The sequence below is a fragment of the Pseudorasbora parva genome, chromosome 16 (assembly GCF_024679245.1).
Source record: "Pseudorasbora parva isolate DD20220531a chromosome 16, ASM2467924v1, whole genome shotgun sequence".
In the NCBI taxonomy this organism is placed as follows: Eukaryota; Metazoa; Chordata; class Actinopteri; order Cypriniformes; family Gobionidae; genus Pseudorasbora; species Pseudorasbora parva.
Genome location: NC_090187.1, coordinates 38919467 through 38940678, shown reverse-complemented (window position 1 = coordinate 38940678; position 21212 = coordinate 38919467). Strand labels below are relative to the sequence as shown.

General features: G+C 38.7%; 1 protein-coding gene across 6 annotated transcripts in view; it reads left to right on the top strand.

The window, feature by feature from the left end:
- Positions 1–21212, top strand: part of sema4ba (sema domain, immunoglobulin domain (Ig), transmembrane domain (TM) and short cytoplasmic domain, (semaphorin) 4Ba) — a 112312-nt gene that overhangs the window by 39468 nt on the left and 51632 nt on the right. For 2 of the 6 annotated variants that reach the window (XM_067418951.1, XM_067418952.1), the window contains one exon: positions 478–592. The exons of 3 other annotated variants lie outside the window; for them this stretch is intronic. The gene's annotated coding sequence lies outside the window, so the exon portion shown is untranslated. Of the gene's footprint in view, positions 1–477; positions 593–1199; positions 1369–21212 lie in introns of those variants that run through there. One more of the 6 variants, XM_067418949.1, reaches the window with a different exon arrangement.

The window sequence follows — 21212 nt, the reverse complement described above, 5'->3', positions numbered from 1 at the left end:
GATAGTGGTCGATCATTGTTTTCCAAAGTTTTATATTTAGTTCCCCAAAGATTGAATATTTAATCTACGTAACTCTTTCGTATCATAAACGAAACTCTTGCTCTGCCTCTAAAAGAAGACATAAAACTATATTTAGCTTTCAGTTTCAGTTTGAAAACGCTTTACAATTTATAACACTCCCTGCAAGCGTTTTTTTTTTCACTCATGACAAATGCTTTCAACTAGTTCTGTTGTGTTGATCATTTAAGCTTAGAAAGATTAGCATTGTTGAAAATTCAAGTTTAATAACCACCAGTAATGAAACTAAGACTTTATTTGGCTAATAGGCTACACCTGGTATAAAGATGCATTTTGTTGATTAAATCACAATTAGATGACTAAGATACATCTCTCTTGTGTCCACTTTCTACCACTTCTGTCCTGATTTCTTCAAGGGGAGGGTCTATGGGCAGGTAAATTTATGTTTTTTTTTTCCAGATCTTTCAATCTAATGGACAAAATAAGCTTGCAAAATCTACATTTGAACACACCTGGAGAAGACTGAAAACATATTTTGTTTCTGCTCTGACAGCCACCCGACCAGCCAAACACAGTGAGTGCATTAAAAATCTGTAATAGTGAGAGAACATTGTGCTTGGTTTGTTTTTCATTATCAAACCAAACTTGGGTCTCCAGCTGACAGAGTTTAAATCCATCTGGCTAGTGCGCTTCCCATAATGTTAATTCATTAGGTCAGTAGGCGTAGAGCAGGCGCTCTTTTGTGGCTGTTCGAATACATTCGACCACACGAGCGTTTACACTACGAAAGCAATCCGGTCCAATGCGTTTTCGACTACCTCTGGAAGTGGTCGAAAGTGTACAAGCTCAAAACGTTTTAGATCCCCGTTTATACCTATCGTCGTACACTTGTAATCTGATCGACCGAAATGCATCTTAATACCAGGTGTAAACAGGGCCAAAAGGTTAGCAAGAAATCGTGTGGTTTCCCTTTAGTCTTTGTAATGATTATCAAGGGTAGTGCTGTCTACCACCCCTCTCTCTCTCTCTCTCTCTCTCTCTCTCTCTCTCTCTCTCTCTCTCTCTCTCTCTCTCTCTCTCTCTCTGCCTCTCTTACTATGCGAGCGTGAGGGGAGGAGCAGTGATTAAGCCAGAAGGAGAGTTTACTACACCAGCGTGTCAGATACACACTCAGTCTCAGTCACAGAAGCAGGCGAGTGTGAGCGCTGTACTACCCATCCCACATCTAGACCTATAAACAGCTGATACTGGCAGTCTCAAAGCTGGATCTATTGACAATCCTTAAGGACTCTGATTTCCATTGGGATTTCTTTTTTCTTGGGGACTTGCTGGAAAACTGTGTCGGAAAGGGTAAGTAGTCAGCGTTACTGGCTTGACTGCCTTTAACTGGTTGCTGTTAATGATTGATTCGTGTCTGCGGGAAGTGTTTGGTTAGTGTGCAAATGAAAGGGTTTTATAGCACCGCACTCCTGTTAGACGCTCCAGGCGAGCGGCGTGGCTGCACGGGGGTTTGTTATTGCAGGGGGCTGCTGGGACTGGAGGGATTGAGGGGGAGGGTGTGTGCTGACACAAGACAATCCCTCTACTGTAAGACCTTATCTGCAAGGTGATAGCCGGTTGTAGCGGATCACAGGACAGCGAGCTCAGTCTGCTTCTGTTTGTATGCGCGCCTCAAGTGCCTCAGTTTGTTTGGGTTTGGTTTCAAGCGATCAGTTTTGCAGGGTGTGTTGCAGTTTAGGTTGGCCGGTACATATGAGCTCTTTGGCAGTTTGATTTGGAGAAGCTTAAAGCTCTGTCTGTTGATCTGTTGAGTTAATATCTTTGCGCATAGTCTCTGCCAGCAGACGGAAGCGTATATGTGGCAGGCTGCTTGAAGGAACTTTCCATGAACTCGGAATGGGACTTTGCAAGTGAAGGGAAAAATTGGAAAGTGAGAAGTGTGAGGCTCTTCATTAAAAGCTCATGTGGTTTTGGCATCTTTAGAGATCTGCGATTGGGTCAAGGGCATGTTGGGGAGTGAAGGTGTTTGTCAGGAAACGCAAACTTCTAGGGCTGTTTAGTCATTCGTAGATTAGTGACTATCAATGTATGACCAAAGACTCCCACAGAAGTAAATATGAAACCATTTCAATGGAATATCGTCCCTTTTTGACATGTGGGTTGGTTTTCTCTGTAAAGAAAAAAAAAAAAAAACGTAGGGTGGATTATTCATTTGAATTACTTGGAAAAACTGCATGGAGCTCTTAAATTAAAATAATACCCTTGTGAAAAAGAAGTATAGCTTATCTTATACTGAGTTTGAACTTAATGTTTTCAGACCCTTAATTGTTAATTGCAATTAAATGAAAATGTATTATAGTTGAAATTCTTCTTAATAAATGCAATAAGCTGAACTGGAGTGCTTTTTGGAGGTAACACATCAAAATAAGTGTACTTTTATAAAGCGTGACAAACTTAAACATAATGATTTAAAATGCACTTTAAAGTAAAACTTTTAATTTTACATTGTTACAGAGTATACAACTTTTTTTATGTGTTAAGAAACATGAAAGTGTAATTTCATTTAAAGGGGTGCTTCAGCACTGGAAAGATGAATCTGTATTTTAACTGGGTCATCAGTGCAGTAGAAATGTGAATTTATTTTTGAATTTGGTGCCTTCTAGACTGAGAAAAGATGTATTTTTGTCTCATGCGGATGAAAGACTACAATTCCCAGAATGCTTCGCTGCCCTGTGAGGCCACTCCCGAAGCCACCTACTGGATTATTGGGACTGAGTTGGAGAAGACACTGCAATTAAAAACTGAACGTGTCTGTTCAATATAATGATCGAGTCGCCGCGTGAGCCTCACAGCTCTAACGTTGCAGGAGTCAGATTACTTTTAACGTCATAAATGAGCTGATGAGCTCTCATGATGAGAGCTGAGGAAATCGCAACCACACTCGTGGCATACATTTACAACGCGTGCTAAGTCTGGCGCGTTTTCAGTTCATGCCTTTGGAAGCTTAACTTTTATAGAAATTAATTTGAGAAGTAAAACGCTTACATTGCTCAGCATAGGTCCGTTTAAATGAGTGCCTGCAGCTGTGAGCTGAGCTCAGAGTGTGATCTCCATCCCTCATGCGCGGGTTCAAAACATGGAAATAGCTCCCTCTGCTGGCTGTAGTAGCCTCTGGCCAAAAATTCCAAAGATGATGCAAATATCGTCAATTTGCGTCATGAGAGGAATTTTTCCAGAAATAAAATCCATAAATCTCTTGTCTCAGGGGGATTTGAATATACTCCAGGGTTTCTACTGATACAAAGTCATATGCTAATCGCTGAAGTAACCCTTTAAGCGCACTTCACTGCAAGTGTTAGACTGGGTAAGCCCATCCTGATCTGCCGGAGATTTGATTTCGCCCTGCAAAAAACCTATAAATTCATTTCTACTGCTTTTATTGCACTTTTGTGGGAACCAATCAGAGACTGGTTTAGCCACCTGGCATGCTATTGGCGGGTTTAACACAATGACGGATAGAGAAGCGATGGATAGATGCCCATTGATCATACACCTTGTGGTCTGACTGGTTGAAGAACTATCCAATTGCGTCCAGAGTCATTTTGCAGTAGAAAATACAGAGCAGACTCCCCAGACTAACTGCAGTTCACTCAAAAAATGTTGTCGTCATTTATCCACCCTCATGTCATTCCTATTCTGAATGGCTTTCTTATTTTGTTAATTATTAGATGTTAACAAAAATAAAATTTGGAAATGTCAATGGGATCCAGTCGTGTTGTTTTGGGCCCCTTTGGCTTTCATTGTATGGACAAATCTGTTAAACATTCCTCAAAATATCTTCTTTTGTGTTCCACAGGAGGAGGAAGGTCATACAGGTTTAGAACAGGTTTGGTTTGGTCTTCAATATAAAGACCCCAGCATTGGTAGTTAGGTCGCCATGGATGGCCATATTTGTATTTATAAGAGCATGTGCAATCAGTGCAAATCTGCACATTAATTTCATGTCCAATGCGATATTTCTTTTCTTTTTGGCCAGCAGCTTGTTGGACAGCTGCACACGGAAGATAACCACTCCAGTCTGAGAATTGAAGGGAACGGTAACAAACACAGCAATTTTAGTCATCTTCAAAGAGCTGAAAGTTCATGCCGTTTACAATCTAGACCCACTTCTCTGTGAAGACTTAGAGGGAATGGTAATTTTTGGAAAGTTTGGAGCATGTCAGTTGAGATGTAGAGGTGGAAAAGGTGACATGAAAGAAGAGCATCAGGGAGAGAGGGCTGACTGCACTGTTAGCATTTCTCCTGTGTTTTTCTTTGCTCTGATCCATAAAGACAGTAGCTGGCAATAGCATTCTGGCTACAGGAGCCTTGACAATGGTCGGCCTGTGTGAGGCTGTCAGAACGTGTTTGGCTAGTTGGTAAAAACCGGTGCCTGTTATATCAATAGTGCACAGCCTGACTGCAGCTTGTCACACAAAATACAACACCATAAACTACCAGACAACAGAGTTTATAAGACATGGAGTGTACTTGAATGGTCATTTGGACAAGTGACCTGGCCCTTCTGAAACATTTAGACATTTAAATAACTGATTTAACCATTTTAAGCTGGTTTGCTGGTATTCTCCTAGCCTGGTCTATTTGCTGGTTTTAGAGGAGTTTAGTGGGCTTTTCAGATGCTAAGATCAGCTTGGAACAAAAAAGAACAAGATAGACAGAAAAAAGACCCTGCGTGCTGACTTTGTAGCAGCAGCCTGTTACACATTAGGTCAAGAGTAAAAGCAGGACAGATGCAGGCCGTATCTCTTCGTAGTATCTTTACGGAATATAAAGCTCCCCATTCTCAGGCCTCTACGCACCACCTGTTTCTCATCCCAGTCATCAGATCCCAAGGCTATTTTTCCAGCTTAAGCTTTGATTTCTCCTACTTGGCTGGCTATTATATACCTGCCTCTGCATGTGTATGTGTGTGTGTAAGAGATTTTTAACTTGGATGGATTAAAGAACTGGGTCAGTTATCGGCTCTGGTTGTAGAATCAAGGAATGTAAATAAGCACTAGCCTTATTTGCGCCTAGATTTTTCTGGCAGGAGCTCAAACTCTGCCGTGTGTCGCGACACAGTCCTGAGGGACAGACACAATAACACACAAACACAATATTTCCTGACAGTTATAAGTCTTTATGCTTGATGTTTCGTATCATTAAAACTGAGAAATTAGGCTAAGAACGATGCTATATGATTGTGCCATACCTGCTGACAAAAAAAAATACACATCTTAAAATAGCTTAAACAGGTTGGCTGGCCTTAGTTGGACTCAAAGCCTGGTCAGACTCATCTGTTGGCTGGTTTTAAAGAGTTTTTTTGCAATTGATCAGGCTATGCTGGAAAATAAAACCAGCTAAGACCAATAAATCACTGGTTTATTATTATCATTATTTTATTTATTTTTATTTTATTCAGCAGGAACATTTGGATGAGTGCCATCAGCCACTGAAAAAAAGCTTAAGGGGGTTTGCTGGTTTTTGTTGGCCTCTCGGCCTGGTCAGGCTGGCCATTTAGTGGTTTTAGAGTGGTTTGATTACTTTTCTACTGGTCATACCAGTTGACTACCCAGTTAAACTTGCTAAAAGCCAGCTTGGCCAGGCTGAGGGAACAGATTTAACCAGTTAAGACCAGCTTAAACGAACTTAGACTTGTTAACTGTAGTGTAAAACAGTATTTTGTTTTAACCATTTCCTTTCCTTTCCATGATGGTATTTTGAATGGTTTTAACAGAATCTTTGGCACTCTTAAGACCAGTAGCTAAACTATACACCAGTTTAGCTAAACACCAAAACACTTTGCTGATTTTATATGGTCTCCCAAACTGGTTTTAGAGGGGTTTTTTTTCTTCTTGGAGACCATCTTAAACCAGTTAAGAACAGATAACTATATAATTGCGCTAACCATCTTAGGCTGGTTTAAGCTCTTTTTTTTTTTCCTTTTTAAAGTTTAAGCATTGGGAGCTGTATGTTTGTGCTATCTCTGGTTTGCTGGCCTCCTAGATTGTATTTTGATTCATTTTGAGATTTGAGAACATTTTTTCAGTTGGTCAGCCTAGGAGTCCAGTTCACTGTCCAGCTAAATTAGCCCAATACCAGGTAACAGACCATCTAAAACCAGTTTAGACTGGTTTTAACCTTTTCTTCAGTAGGAATAACATGCATAAACCACTGGAATAACTAATAAACACATGATGTGTGGGTGACAGACAGTGGGAACGAGCGTCAGAAGCTCTGACAGGGTTCATGTATTTAGGTCTTGTAAAGCAAGCAGTACTTGAGGCCTGGGGGGAGAGCAGCCACTGTGTTTTTACTCACTGCTGGGAAGTCTTTAAACATGCGTCTTTAAGGGACGTCACAAGCCTCCCCTCTGGTTTTCTTGGTCATACTCTCTCTCTCTCCCAGGGGCTTTTACGTGGGAACTTGCTCTGGAGCTGGAAACAGATCAAAAGTTAGCATTTGCGTGCTTGCCTTTCAGTGGCTTCCGACCCTGATGAGAGACAGCGAGCTGGAAAGAAACAGAAAGAAATCCCGTCAGCAGAGGGAGCTTTTTGGAATTACAACATTTTAAGCGCACATATTTTTGAAGTTTTAACTGTTGCTCACAGGCACATTTGAAGTGTGCAAGTTTGTCTGTTTTCTTAGTCCACTGCTGCTGCTGTCACACACACACACTTTGACACCTTCTGTCTCACACCTGTTCCTCTTGCGTGTCTGCGTTTCATGTATTATGCAGGTCTATTTTAAACAGACCGGGACATTGAAGCGTGTCCGTGTGTGTGCGAATCATGTGTATTAGTTTGCATGTGTAGTTAAAAGGGCATTCATTAGTTAGTGCAGTTGATTAATGGACTTTAGCCTAGTTGTAACTACACTAAGGATACTGACACATATACAGACGGCCTGTGATCCGATATCTTCTCAGAGCATTCCAGATTGTGGCCTTTACTCCACTCATACCTTACCCTGACCACGCAGAGATTCACACCACAACTGCTCTGCTCCCCTTCAGCAGGCCGCTTTTTATGCTACGCTACTTTTGTTTTCGTTTTGTTTTTCCTCTGATACCTGATCTGAGCTGACAGGTTTATTTTGGAGATATTTAATGATTTAAAGCCACTGTAACCTTCCGAGTATGTATAAGCGACGTGAGGCCTGCTGATCATGGGGAGTGAAGAGATGACTAGAGCCGTAGAGTTTAAAGTTGAAGTTTTTTGGCTGTTAGTCTGTGCTCCAAAACTATGACAATTTATATTTAGAAGATGTTAGCATTCAAAACTTACAATCTCTCACTTTCGCTAATATGGATCAGTGATTTCCAATAAAATGCTCTCTGGCCGAGCTGTTATAGAAATGAAACGCCATTGGCTATTTTAAAAAAGGGGATCTGTTTTATATGTCCCGCCCCGTCTTCCTGTTTCAGTGAAAATTACGTCAACACATTGAATGATGCTGCGTGTTTCAAGGCACTTCAGTGGGACTTTAACATTTGCTTAGTCGGTGCAAATTAGGGCGCTTGCATGTTAAAGTTCACACTGCGTCAGATAACACTGCAAATACATTGATTTCAGAGATGTTGCACAATGACGAGCAATGTTTCTCAACTTTTTTACTATTGTTCAGCACAATATTTGAGTAGACAATATTCATTCTTCAAGGTGCAGTTAAATTTACGATGGCTCAGCAAATGTGTCTGTGAGCAAAATCCAGTTATTTCAGTAGGAATCCACACAAACTGCTGTCAGATTTCCCCAGGCAAATTTCACAACATGTTCAAGTTGGGCACACAGATTTTCCACATTGACCGGCAGAAAGCTTTTGGTTTGAAAGTGACTTCTGTGTGTGATAAATGCGCACAGTCTAACTAATGTGACTGGTATTTTGACTATATTAATAATCATTTATGAATTTAAAAAGGCCTTAAATTAATAAGGCATTCTGTGGACCTCTTGGAAGTTTGCTGAGGCCCCCAAATGGGCCCCTGAGGCCCCTGGTTGAGAACTACTGATATAGAGGAAAAGTTGTGCTTTTCAGAACCCCATAGGGCTATTAAAGAGTCCCGCAATGCCCCATTGTCCAGTTTGTCATAGCAGTCATTCACCATTTTTCAACCTATGCAGAAGCGTGTGTGTGTGTGTGAGTAACTGTACAGTATGTGAAGGGAAGCCAACTGGAACAATGTGCTTTAAACCAACAACAGCCTGAAAGCTTCTTGCATGAAAAGTGCACTGCAGTCCAGGCATCCCTAACTTGTGTTTGTATAGAATGAGGGGAGAGGGGTAGGGAGAGAGGTAGGATATGCTGGCTGTTTGAATGATTTATTAAAGTGGATCAAAGATGTGGTGTGTTTATAGAGGCCGAGGTCTTGTACTTGTGCTTTAGATGTCGGCTAACAGCTTCATTCATTCCATGTTGCAGCGATGACAGCATTTTGGCCTCTCCTGCTCACAGTGGGTACAATTATATTGGATATACTGTCATTATGAACAGGCATGGTTTATATTGTATTGTTTATAATTGCACATTTATAATTTCATTTTTATAAACGTGACTCCACCTTTAGATGATTTTAATAGATCAATAATCATTTAATAATTCAAATCGGTGGAAATTTGCTGTGATTTACATTTAAAAAAATAATAATTAATAGATGTTTTTTTTAAATTATATTTCATATTGGGTTGGGTTGAACTCTTTCTTGATTTTCATTTTGAATTGATCTTGAATCTTGAATTCTCATTTTGAAGAAACGATATTGATTCTTAAATCCTCAAATTGATCTTTCAGTCTTTGCTGTTTTCGGTTGATGAATGAACAAAGCTTTGTAGCACACTTCCCATCCAATAAATCGCTTTATGCTTTGTTACTTCAAAGTCTCAGCTTTCAAATTCTTGTCAATTTTATTGTACATTTCAAACAATGAATACTGTTTTGCCGCTCTTTAATGTGGCATGACGGATCGCTGTTGCTGCCTCAGTTCAAGCGAAACTGGAACGCATGTGAACTGATCTTCTCTTATGCTTTACTACTAGTTACAGCACATAATAAATATAAATGAACATCAGAAAGTATGTTGAAAATAGATCTTATCAAATCTGTATCATGTCACATGTAGTCAGTGTTCAAGAAAACAGTTTAGAAAAGCCATTCAATGTCCAAAAACTCATTAGTCAACTAGAAAAATGAACTCCAGAAAGGAACATTTTGCTAAATATATGCACTATGTTGCATATTTATTGTATTTGTACATAACCTGCCCTTCAAAATTTAATTTAGCCCATGTTTGAAATGTAGGTCTATTATTATATTGTTATTATTATACAAAAAAAAGTCATTATGTGCAATTTAAAAAGCCAACAATCAGTTATTCATATTATGGTAATGCACCAACTGGGATTCTCCTTATAGATCACAGCACTAATTGAGAGAGATGTTTTTTCCTTGAGGAAATTTACTCAAGAAATGTACTTTTCAATCAAATTAATCAAAATCAAATCATGACATTTATTTCAATGCCAAAGTAGCCTAATTATATATAGCTTTTAGTTATTATGCAATTATATATTATATTAGAAAGCCTTTGTGTATATATCAACATACAGGTTCATTTGTTCATCCATTCAGGTGTAGATCTTATTATTGTTTTATTTTCTTCAAATTCTTTAAGTCTGAAAGACCTTTTTGTGTGTGTTTGAACATTTTCTGCATCATCTACTGCTAAGAGCTCAGTGCTGCTTCAAAGAGCTGTAGAGAGATGGGCCTTTATCCGGCTATCAGGACTGTAATATGAGTGAGATCAAAGCATACGTATATGTCTGGCAGCTGAAAATGTCTCATGTCTGTTGAAAAACTTCAAGCTAAGATTTTAATTTCCCTTTTGATGCATCATGTTCTGCTGAAAAGGATCGGTTGTACTGAATCCAGCTTCATTTTGGGATCGATGCAACGAAGAGGTCTATCTTCTGAAACTGATCCAAATTTGTTTGATTATCAGATTAACCCAGAAATGAGTGATAAAAACAGGCTACGACTGGTGCAATCTCAACCACAAATCAAAGTTTATGTCTGGTTCCTGGCATCATGGCTTCATCTGAAGTGTTGGATCAGCTCCTATGGTTCTTAAACAAAAATGATAAGCCATGTGAATCAGGTTGAGTTGCCAATTGGCACAGAAACGGCAGATTCGTATGCCTGTAAAGCACGGTTTGATTTTCATCTTGCGTCCCATCAGCTCTGACCTGCATAACCTGAGCTGGGTGGTGCAATCACTATTGAATTACAAACTCAGTCACACCTCAAAGGTGAAATTAGAACGTGTACTGCAGTATTTCCTTTCATAAAAAGACCTTCCTTTAGTATTTTGCTTCCTCACGCCTCTCCTCAATAATATGCTCATGAAAAGGGTTTCCTTTAAGCTCCTTTTAAAAGAGGTGGTGTTGGAACTTGTTGTTTCATACTGGATTAACTGGACTTTCATCACGTCTCAACTTGAGCTGTGGTATCTTTCTAAACACCTACCCGCTAATTAGACATCGTTGTTTTGTCAATTGACATCTGAGGGGCTGTTTACACAACACCATAAAAAAAGTTAGTGTAGTGATGAGTAGTTTATGCATTTTGGCTGTTCATTTACATGAAAACAGCGTTTTGGAAGCCTAACAACGTATCCTTTTTTAAACGGGTTTTTGAATACAATATCTGGTTTAAAAAAAAGTTAATTAGCCACTCAACATTTTCACTAACCACAATTCTGAAATCAATTTCATGAGGAAAAACTGCCATATAGATGGCAGCAGGTATATTAGACTGCTGTCACTTTAAGACCTGACGCACTGTTACAAATGATTTTTCTTTCTCAGCTATTTATGTTCACTTAGAACATAGCTTACTGTGTTTACGCGACCAAGACCAGCATTTTGACGTTGTTTTGTGTGTATTTGACTGTTTAAGCACAAAAAAGCCCTGAAATTTAGCACTGAAAGGCGGCTTTATCTGCATGCACTTTGAGTGTTCCTCACAAAATCTACAGGAATGAGTAAAATTATGCACAATACACGCAATCCCACACTGAAATTTCAGTACTGAGCGAATGAAATGAGTGATTGAGAAGAGGCGGGTTTGTGTGTCACTCGCTGTTGGACAGAGGAGATGGAGAGAAAGCACAGCTTGTATCGTGAATCTGTTCTGCGGAAAAAATACTCATTCAGATATTTCAGTATCAATATGCAAATCTAATCTGCCGCGAGTGTCATCTAGCAACTCTCAATACACTTCTGAGCTGTAATCGCCAAACTCTGGTCAGGCCAATCACATCGTGTATAGAGTCGGTGGGCGGGGCTTAACATAATGACTGCCGAGTTGCGTTTGCATGCTTCTAGTAAACACAGAAACTGGCGAACGGCGGTCTTTCGAATCAGCTTTGACCGCAACTCTGGAAGACTTGGAGTTGAGCTTTTCTCTGAGAAAAGAACAAAGAACGGCACTGAAGTCATTCTTAAAAAGGGAAGATGTGTTCGGAGTTTTGCCGACTGGATATGCCGAAAGTTTAATCTTTCAACTAACCCTGGTTGGATGTAGCGCAATCCAATCGTGTGCAGAGGGAGTTTGAAAGACAACCGTTTATCCGCCTCTCGGATTGAGCCCTGTCTATGGTGAGTTTCCAGACCAAACATCTTGATGTGGGTCTAGCTTGTCAGGCTAACATTTAAATGCTCTTTAATTCAAATATTTGAGTAAGCTAATTCATACATTTTTAAGAAAGTTGGCTAGCTTTAACAACCGAATTTAATAAACCCCAATATAACAAACTCTTCTAAACTAACATAGCAAAACATTAAATGTCCACCTTAACATTAATCTTGCACAAAAAAAAAAAAAATTATATAACTCTTAAGTTTAACATTTACTCTCCCTTTTGATGAAGCATGCTGGGAAACAGAAATCCCAGTCCAGTTTTAGTTGAATTTAAGTTTGTCTAAATTAAAAGAAACCATTTCATAAAAATTCAAAACAATGAAACAATTTAGATTACTTGAAATGTGTCAGTTTTTGTGAACTCAAAAGAAAAAGGAAAGTTCTAAATACTCATAAAAGTTCATTTGATTTAACTAATTAGGTTTTTATAGTTGGCTCTACTCAAACTAATGAATTATTTTGAGCGTTTCCTGCACCACCACTACAGCTAGTGGAGACACATTATTTACATTTACCAGATTCTAACATCGCCATCTAATTCTAATTCTGACCTTGCCAACTACTGGCCTGGAATGCATAATACAGTGTAAACGGGGATCATTTTGCCAACGCTGTCGTTTGTATGCAAATATTTTAGGTGCATCATTGTCGTGTAAACACACACTAGTCCAAGGCAAATTTCAAAGCCACCTTAGTTCAGCCTCTGTAAGTACTCTTTTCTTAATTTTTTTTAGAAAAAGAGGTACCATTCTTAAAGAGGCAAGCATAGCTCTAATTAATGTTTCCTCACACAGAAAAATATGAATCATATACTAGCATTATGTTAGTGAGCTGCCACTTTGATTGACATGACCCATGTCGGCCCTATTAATTATGGGTCAGTCCGCCCTCCAGGGTCACAGCCCGTCGTCTAGGACTCAAACGTGCGTGGAGTGGAATTTGCTCAAAATATCTTGAGGGATTGTTTGGATCACAGGGATGATTGAGATGCCACTGCCTTGGTGACATTGCGCTCTTTGGCCCTAGAACGAGCGTGTTTTATTGAGCCGCCTGCAATGAGATCACCCACCAGTCAGGGTTTGCACGGGGCAGGCTTTAGTTACGGCAGAGTAACAGCCCCAAATGACCCTCAGGTTTCTTTTGTAACTGCGTGAGCACTGCATGAATAAATCCCACCAATTGTGAATCAAGAGCTCCTGCCAATAGTCAAAATGCTGATCCAAATAAATAGCGTTGCTGATGCAGGGTTTTGATGAAAAATTAGGAAAATGTTTAGAGATTTAATTTCAGTAATGGGCATTTGAAGTTTGCTGTCTAAAAGAGCAGAGCGCATTTCATCTCATCGACAAGAGCTCTTGTCAGGCAGAGCACAGACTGACTGCAGTGTTGGGACACACAGCCATAGAAACGGCTTGCCGCAGTTTTTCTGCCTCAGCTCTGTTGGGGGATTATGTCATGCATTCAATCGTTTGGATGCTTTTGGGTTGCTTCCAAGCGAAGGGCAGTAATTAATGGTCGTCAATCTTTGCTTAAGAGTAAAGGGGTTATCTAGCTGACTGTGAAAAGCCCACATAAAATGCTTTCTAGATTGGCTATCAGATTCAGCAGAATGTGAAAATAGTGATGGAAGAGATGAGTGTGCTCTGATGCACATCACTTACATAACGTTCAGGTGTCCAGGTTTAGTGTACTTATATTTCATTTTGTTTTTTTATTTTATTTTATTTTTTATTTTTTAATTATCATTTTTTGGGGGGATTTTTGATATTTGTTATATATTTAGACAGTTGTTTTTAGTGATCAAGTGAACCTCAAGTATTTTATTTTAATGCTATTATTATTATTATTATTATTATTATTATTATTATTATTATTATTATTATTTTGCTTGTTGTTTAAAACTAGTTTTAGTGCTTTTATATTTTTATTTTATATATTTAGATGGTTGTTTTTAGTGGTCCAGTGAACCAGAAAAAGTGTTTTGTTTCATTCATTTAAAAAAATTATTTGTTTGTTTGTTTTTTGTTGCTTTTTTATTATTTTTATTTTACATATTTAGACATATTTATTTATTGTAGTGGTGGTTATTGTCAGGTGACAATAGCTTTTATTGGTTTATTTACTAAAATGTTAAAAAAAAAAAGTATTTGTTATTTAATGGAGTCAAATGGCCCCCGAATACAAGCCACACACACACACACACACACACACACACACACACACACACACACACACACACACACACACACACACACACACACACACACACACACACACACACACACACACACACACATATATATAATGCTGTCTACCAGTATATAGAAACATGAAGTTCTGTACAATGATTAGCTCCAAATCCAGACAGTGCATCTCAGGATAAATTTTTGTTTGGGTTCCATTCTCTGGACGTTATATTGATCCAATCATGCCGTGCCCTTGTGCAACATGCTCTATTGATTATGTAGAGGGGTATCATGTTGCAGTTCAACATCATAATGGTGAAGTATAAATAAGCCACTTGCTGTATTAATCTATACAATAGATATCCAGCTTATGGAAGGTTGGTTAGATAGTTTTGGCCTTAACTACACCATTACATGCTTACAAAGCGTATCCTATCGAAAACTTGATACATTTCACATATAGCTAGCTTATTATTTCAAATGCTCTTTAAAAGACTACACTTGAAATGTTTTTTATTATGTATACTGTATATTATATAAAATTCAACCATCAAAAAATCTGATTTGTGTCTTTTTAGTTTGCAGTGGAAAAAGGCATGAAATCATATCAAACATGTTGAATATTGCTGAAGAGCATTACGGCATGGGTCGCCAGGGCTTGCTGAGAGATGAGTCCCTCTTACTCTTGAAAGACTAATCAAGCTTACGACTGCGACTAGCACTAATACTATAAGAGTGAAGATACTAGAAATGGTTTTTACTGGTGGCTATGGAGTTAGAGCTCCATCTGTTAGGAGGGTTCAGGAGGCACTGGCAGGAATCTGTCTTCCTGTGAAAGACAGTTTGAGTGATGGTAGAGATATTGACGGCCATTAGGAGGGGCCGAGTGCTCTGAAGGCCCCCTCGCGCACACCGTACTATTGGCCCTTTGATGTGATTGATGGGTGTAGCACACTTACCAGCACCCTAAACATCTGTCTTATGCATGTTAAGTCCCAGGAATGCAGGCATTTTCTCCACGCTGCACCATCTATAGCAACAACAAAAAAACATACAATAAAAGGACACCACCAGCATGCTTTGTTAGAATCATCAGTTGTAGGTTTGTACCTACAAAGTAGTAACAAAGTGTAGGATAAAAGGAAGGAATAAATTACAAATCGTTTGGATGATGAAGCATGGATTCAAAAACACAAGCAGCCAGTGAATATAATTTTTCCTTCCTCAGTCCCCAAAAATGAATCACATCATAATAGAAAAATAAGATTGTCTTTCAACGGATTATTTTCTTTGGAAAAAAGATAAATGTCCCTGAAGGACTGGATCAGGCTTCTGTTTTTTATTACAATTTTATGTAAACTATATTCTGAAGTCGGTATGCTTTGATTTATTTTTATTTTTTGTATATTAGTGGTGGAAATATTGAAATATATAGACTATATTGGTCTATATATATATAACTATTATAGTACTGCCAGTAGCTCAGGCATAACAGGAAGCCGAAGTAGCACTAAACCTTGTAGTTTGTGGTCTTATCAGCGCTTAGGCCAATATTACCACCACCGTAAATGATGGTGAGATAATACTGAAACAATTGGAAACATTTAGAAATGGAAGTAAAGTGGTAAAGCAGGCAGTGACCTAATTTTAAAACCAGACTACTTTTACAGCTCTCTTCACCTGTGTCACGCAAACATCACTCCATGTGTTTAAATCTGGGCTTAACTTCTAAAACAGCTGGCTCAAAACGTAAATATGTGGATATCACATAAATGCTAAAGTCCATTCCTTCCTTTAATCTATATTAAAAATGCTCATTTTTTAATAAATAATAATTAAAAATGTTTTGGGATGCCTGCCTTTACATGCACAGGAACTTTAATGACATCCCATTCTTAATCCGTAATATGGAGTTGGCCCACCCTTATAACAGCTTCTGAGAAGACTTTCCACAAGGCTAAGGAGTGTGTTTATGGGAATCTTTGACCAGAAGCGCATTTGTGAGGTCAGGCACTGATGTTGGACGAGAAGGCCTGTGTCACAGTCTCCGCTCTAATTCATCCCAAAGGTGTTCTATCGGGTTGAGGTCAGGACTGGTGCGCAGTCATGTTGGAACAGGAAGGGTCCATCCCCAAACTGTTCCCAAAAAGTTGGGAGCATGAAATTGTCCAAAATGTCTTGGTATGCTGAAGTCTTAAGAGTTGCTTTCACTGGAAAACAAACCAACATCATAAACCCTCCACCAAACTTTACACTTGGCAAAGTGCAGTCAGGCAAGTACCGTTCTCCTGACAAACGCCAAACCCAGACTCATCCATCGGATTGCCAGACAGAGAAGCGTGATTCGTCATTCCAGAGAACACGTCTCCACTGCTCTAGAGTCCAGAGGCAGCGTGTTTACTTTGCTTTGCATTGCACTTAGTGATATAAGGCTTGAACGCAGCTGCTCGGCCATGAAAACCCATTCCATGAAGCACCAACTGTTGACTGTGGAATATTTAGTAGTGAGGAAATTTCACAAATGGACTTATTGCACAGGTGACAACCTATCACGGTACCATGCTTGAATTCACTGAGCTCCTGAAAGCGTCCCATTCTTTTACAAATGTGTGTAGAAGCGTCTGCAAGCCTTGGTGCTTGATTTTATACACCTATGGCTATGGAAGTCTATACTTTTTGCAACAAAGTGTGTATAGTGTGTGTGACTACACATATAGACTATACTAAATTATAGTGATTTATATATTTTATTTAAAGGGATACTTCACCGCTTTTTCATATTAAACTGTTATTCCCTTAACTTAGATGAGTTGATACATACCTCTTTAGTCTAAGTGCGTGCTCTTAATCTCTCTGACGTGCGGTGATGATCTGATAGCATTTAGCTTAGCCCACTAAGCCCAGTTCATGCACTATGGTACCAAACAGAGATCAAGTTATAAGTGACCAAACACCTTTTTCATTTTTCAGCCGGGACTTTTTACTGCGCCAAGCCTAAGTACTCTCAGAAGTGTTATTCCGCCATACATTATAGTTCTCCTTTTTAATCCGCTTAGAAAAGTGGCACGTTTTATTTTATTTCATCATACTTGATCGTTCAATTATTCGTGTAACTGTATTTAAATAGGGGAAATGTGAAGGTGTTTGGTCTCTTCTAACTTGATCTCTGTTTGGTTCCATAGTGAATGAACTGGGCTTAGTGGGCTAAGCTAAATGCTATCAGACCATCACCGTGCGTCAGAGAGATTAAATGCACACACTCAGACGAGAGAGGTGTGTATCAACTCGTTTTAGTTAAGAGAATAACATAGTTTAATATGAAAAAGCGGTGGAGTGTCCATTTAATTATTATTTAATAAAATAACACAAGAAACTTATGATGTGTCTGATCTCTCTGTATTTATAAACAAGTATTTACTATATTAACTTCACCACAGACACAGAGGCAGTAAGTGGGAGGCCGGTAGATTCCAAGACCCCAGGGCACTGGCACTCTTCCAGACTGGTTTGTATGTAATTATACTGGGATTCCTGGAGGAAACTTTCTCCGGTCCCCTGATGGCCATTGCATGAAACCCACAAGTCATATCTATGCATTATATAGCAAACACAGTGCAGGGAAAAAAATGTGCTGACAGCTCCATGCCCTAACTGTCAGAGCTTTATTAGTGACCGTCTCTCTGTAATTTCCAAGCGCACTATTGACTTAAGGCTACAAGAAAATGAACTGCCTCCACAGAACATCATTACTGGACGTGAGACCTCTGAGCACTTATCTTCTGCCCGTGCAATGCTTTTAAAAAGCCGCTGACACACTAATTGCGCAAATGCATTCTGAGCGAGTTTTCACAGTATGGATTCTCAGAAGACACAGATGTTTGACTTCTGTAACAGCTGTATGATATGATTTAGAGCAGTAAGAGCTAGATACTGGCTGACAATGCACACTGTCTGAATGTTTCCTTAGGAGACGTCTCTATATGTTGCCTGTGAAGTCGTTGCCTGACTGGGCAGCAATGCAGCTGCATTTAAAAAGGCCCAGCTGGCATGAGAAACCTATTGGACCAAAATCACAGTAGACCTTTAATTAAGTGAAGCCAGCTCTCTTTTTTCTTTATGTAAAGATGCATGTGTCAACCCCCCTATACAGTCATTGCTTGTTTTAGAAATAATAATTTGATCAGATTTTGCAGGGAATCTTCTAGAATCCCATTGTCCCACTGCACAGCTGTAATCAATGTAATTAAACCCTGCGCAGTGTAGATATCAAAGCAAATGTCGTCATGCATTATTTACTTGAGTAATTACACAGTATCACTTATGCCAGCTGCTCCAGCACACAATGAACAGTCGTTGTGCATAAAATAATAAACACAGTGAGATTTGACCCAAGAACAACACGATGCTGTAAATAATGTAAGGGAGTCCCATTTTGCGTCTTCATTTGAACTAAATATGCTTAAATTCATATCTGAAAACCTTCAACTGGAGACTGTAATTGTGTTGATAGCTTCCATAGATTAGATTACGTCAAACCAAATATACAACCCAGGTCTTGACTTTTGTATTTGAGTTTGACATTCTATGCATCATGTCTCAGAGGAGCCAGTGCAGAATAGATAAACTAAAGATGAGGCATAGATACTCCCTTTGCTCAAACAGGGCTGTGAGAAAGAGAGAACTCCTCATGGAGTAAGACCACTTCCAGAAAGTCATCAAGGATACTTCCCGTAAGGATGATCCGCTTACAGCAATACTGTGTCCCCTTTCGTACATTTGGGATTTTTAAAGGAGCACTCTGTAACTTTATTTTGGTATGATACATTTTCTTTTTGTACGTTTATTTTGGTATGATATGGCAGTCACCCTGGATTTATACTCACACGTATCACTTCTAAACTTTGTGCTTGTGGATTTTACACTTTTTTTCCACAATTGCCAACACATTTTTTTGAAACCTGCGCCCATTTTCCCCCTCAGCATTGAACACACCAGACAAAGGAAAAACCTCTCTAGTGTGCCAGACCCAGCCTTGAAAACACGCTCCACATATTGCTCTTTCTTATCCTCTTCCTCCTTATCCACCACCTCTTACACATACTCCTCCTCGTATATCAACATTCGGTGCGTCTCTGCCACCCGTGCACTCTCAACTGGCTTATATTCTGTGCAGTTGGTTTAATCACATCATTAGAAATAAAGTAAAAATTCCCCCAAAAATGTCAAACTTCTAATTTTTGCTTGACTACTAATAACAACTATTAAATCTCCCACTCCTGTTTTCCAAGTTGCACTTAACATTGTTTGTAATTGCTGTGGTTAATTTCCCCTTTTCTTCTATGTCTCTGCCCTTTTCTTTTTTTTAATTTATTGATTATAGGTCAGGTGCATGTGTGAAACCTTTTTATTGATTTTAAAGGATATAAATGACATATTGCATGTTTTTCTAGGAAGATCTGGCAACAATGGGCATACATGCCACTGTATTAATGTGTTGTTGCGCATTTGGACATAATAAATGATTTTATTATATATTAATTATTTAAATTATTATTTCCCTGTAGTGTCCAGTAACAGGAGGATAGATTAAATGAGTAGCATTCGGCTTGTCATGTGACCTCATGTCTGTGCCCATATACATAACATATAACATATACACATATACACACATATATATATATATATATATATATATATATATATATATATATATATATATATATGTATGTGTGTGTGTGTGTGTGTGTGTATGTATATATATATATATATATATATATATATATATATATATATATATATATATATATATACATACATACATACATACATACATACATACATACATACATACATACATTTAGTGCATTTAAAAAACCTTGACTCCCTTGACTTAAAAAAGGCTGACTTCGACTGAGATTTTGTCTGAGTGCCTGGAAAAAAGGCAGCGAAGAGAGTCAGTGCCAAATCCCACTCTGTCTACACAATCATAATCTTAGAAATCAGGTCACTAACATAATCTAATAGTAAGTGAGATGCTTAATATGACCATCCTGATTTAATTTTGCACTTGCGAGGTAAAATATAAAACCCATTGAAATGGCTAAACTCCACCTGTTGCATTGCGTTCCTTGATATTCTGGCTTCTCCATCTGAGGAGCTGTTTTATATAGCCTGTTCTGAGAGTTATATTTCTTTGTAACAAATTCCAATGAGGCAGATTTCTTGGAAACCACTTCAGTTTTTCCATATGCTGCATGCTATTAAGAAAGCTTTGTTTCTCTCAAAATAAAACTGAAAGCAGTGGGGATGCCATCAGAGATGAGTCAGTGCTGTGACACTAGCAGAAATGCAAGTCTAATTATATTGAAATTGCTCAAATTACGCGCTGGCATTCAAAAGTACATCCAGTGACAGTCCACACATTGTTTCTGTCCAGCATGGATCAGTACGCACAGTAGTATTAGCCTAAAGACCTGACTGGGGAACAACTGTAACGGCCTGTTCAAAAATGATAACTATAAAGATAGCAGTTGTCAGTTGTATGTGTATTGTTCTGTTTTTGTTTTGTTTTTCTAAGAATGCACTGCAGTTGTGTTGTCTGCCACTTTAAATGTTGGAGCTCATTAAAGCAAGATGAATTCTGATTGGCTGTCAGTGCTTTTCTTGTACATAAGCATTAAAAAAAAATCGTTCTGAAAGTAATTCTATCACTATCATTTCCCTGTATCCTTATCATTTTAGTTGTTAAGTGGAATTTGTAGAATGAATTTTTGAACTATCATCCTTGGTGGGAAAGAGCCTTAAAGAGACAATACACCCAAAAAAAGAAAATTCTGTCATTAATTACTCGCCCTCGTGTCGTTCCAAACCCGTAAGACCATTGTTCGTCTTTGGAACACAGATGAAGATCTTTTGGATGAAATCTGAGAGCTTTCTGTCCCTCCTCACGTGTTAAGCAGGTTCAGGTGAGCTTCTGTTTATGTTCGCTAAGCCTAAGTTAAATCTCTTCATCATATAAAGTGATCGATTCTCTTCAGAACATTTGGACTAAACCTTTCAGTTATATGGATTAGTTTTATGATCTCTGTATGGACTTTTTGAAGCGTCAAAGTGTCAGTTGTTTAGCTGTCTGGTGGTACAGAAAGTTCTCAGATTTCCTCAAAAAGATCTTCATTTGTGTTCTGAAGATGAACGAAAGTCTTACAGGCTTGGAACGACATGAGGGTGAGTGATTAACGACAGAATTTTCTTTTTTGGGTGAACTATCCCTTT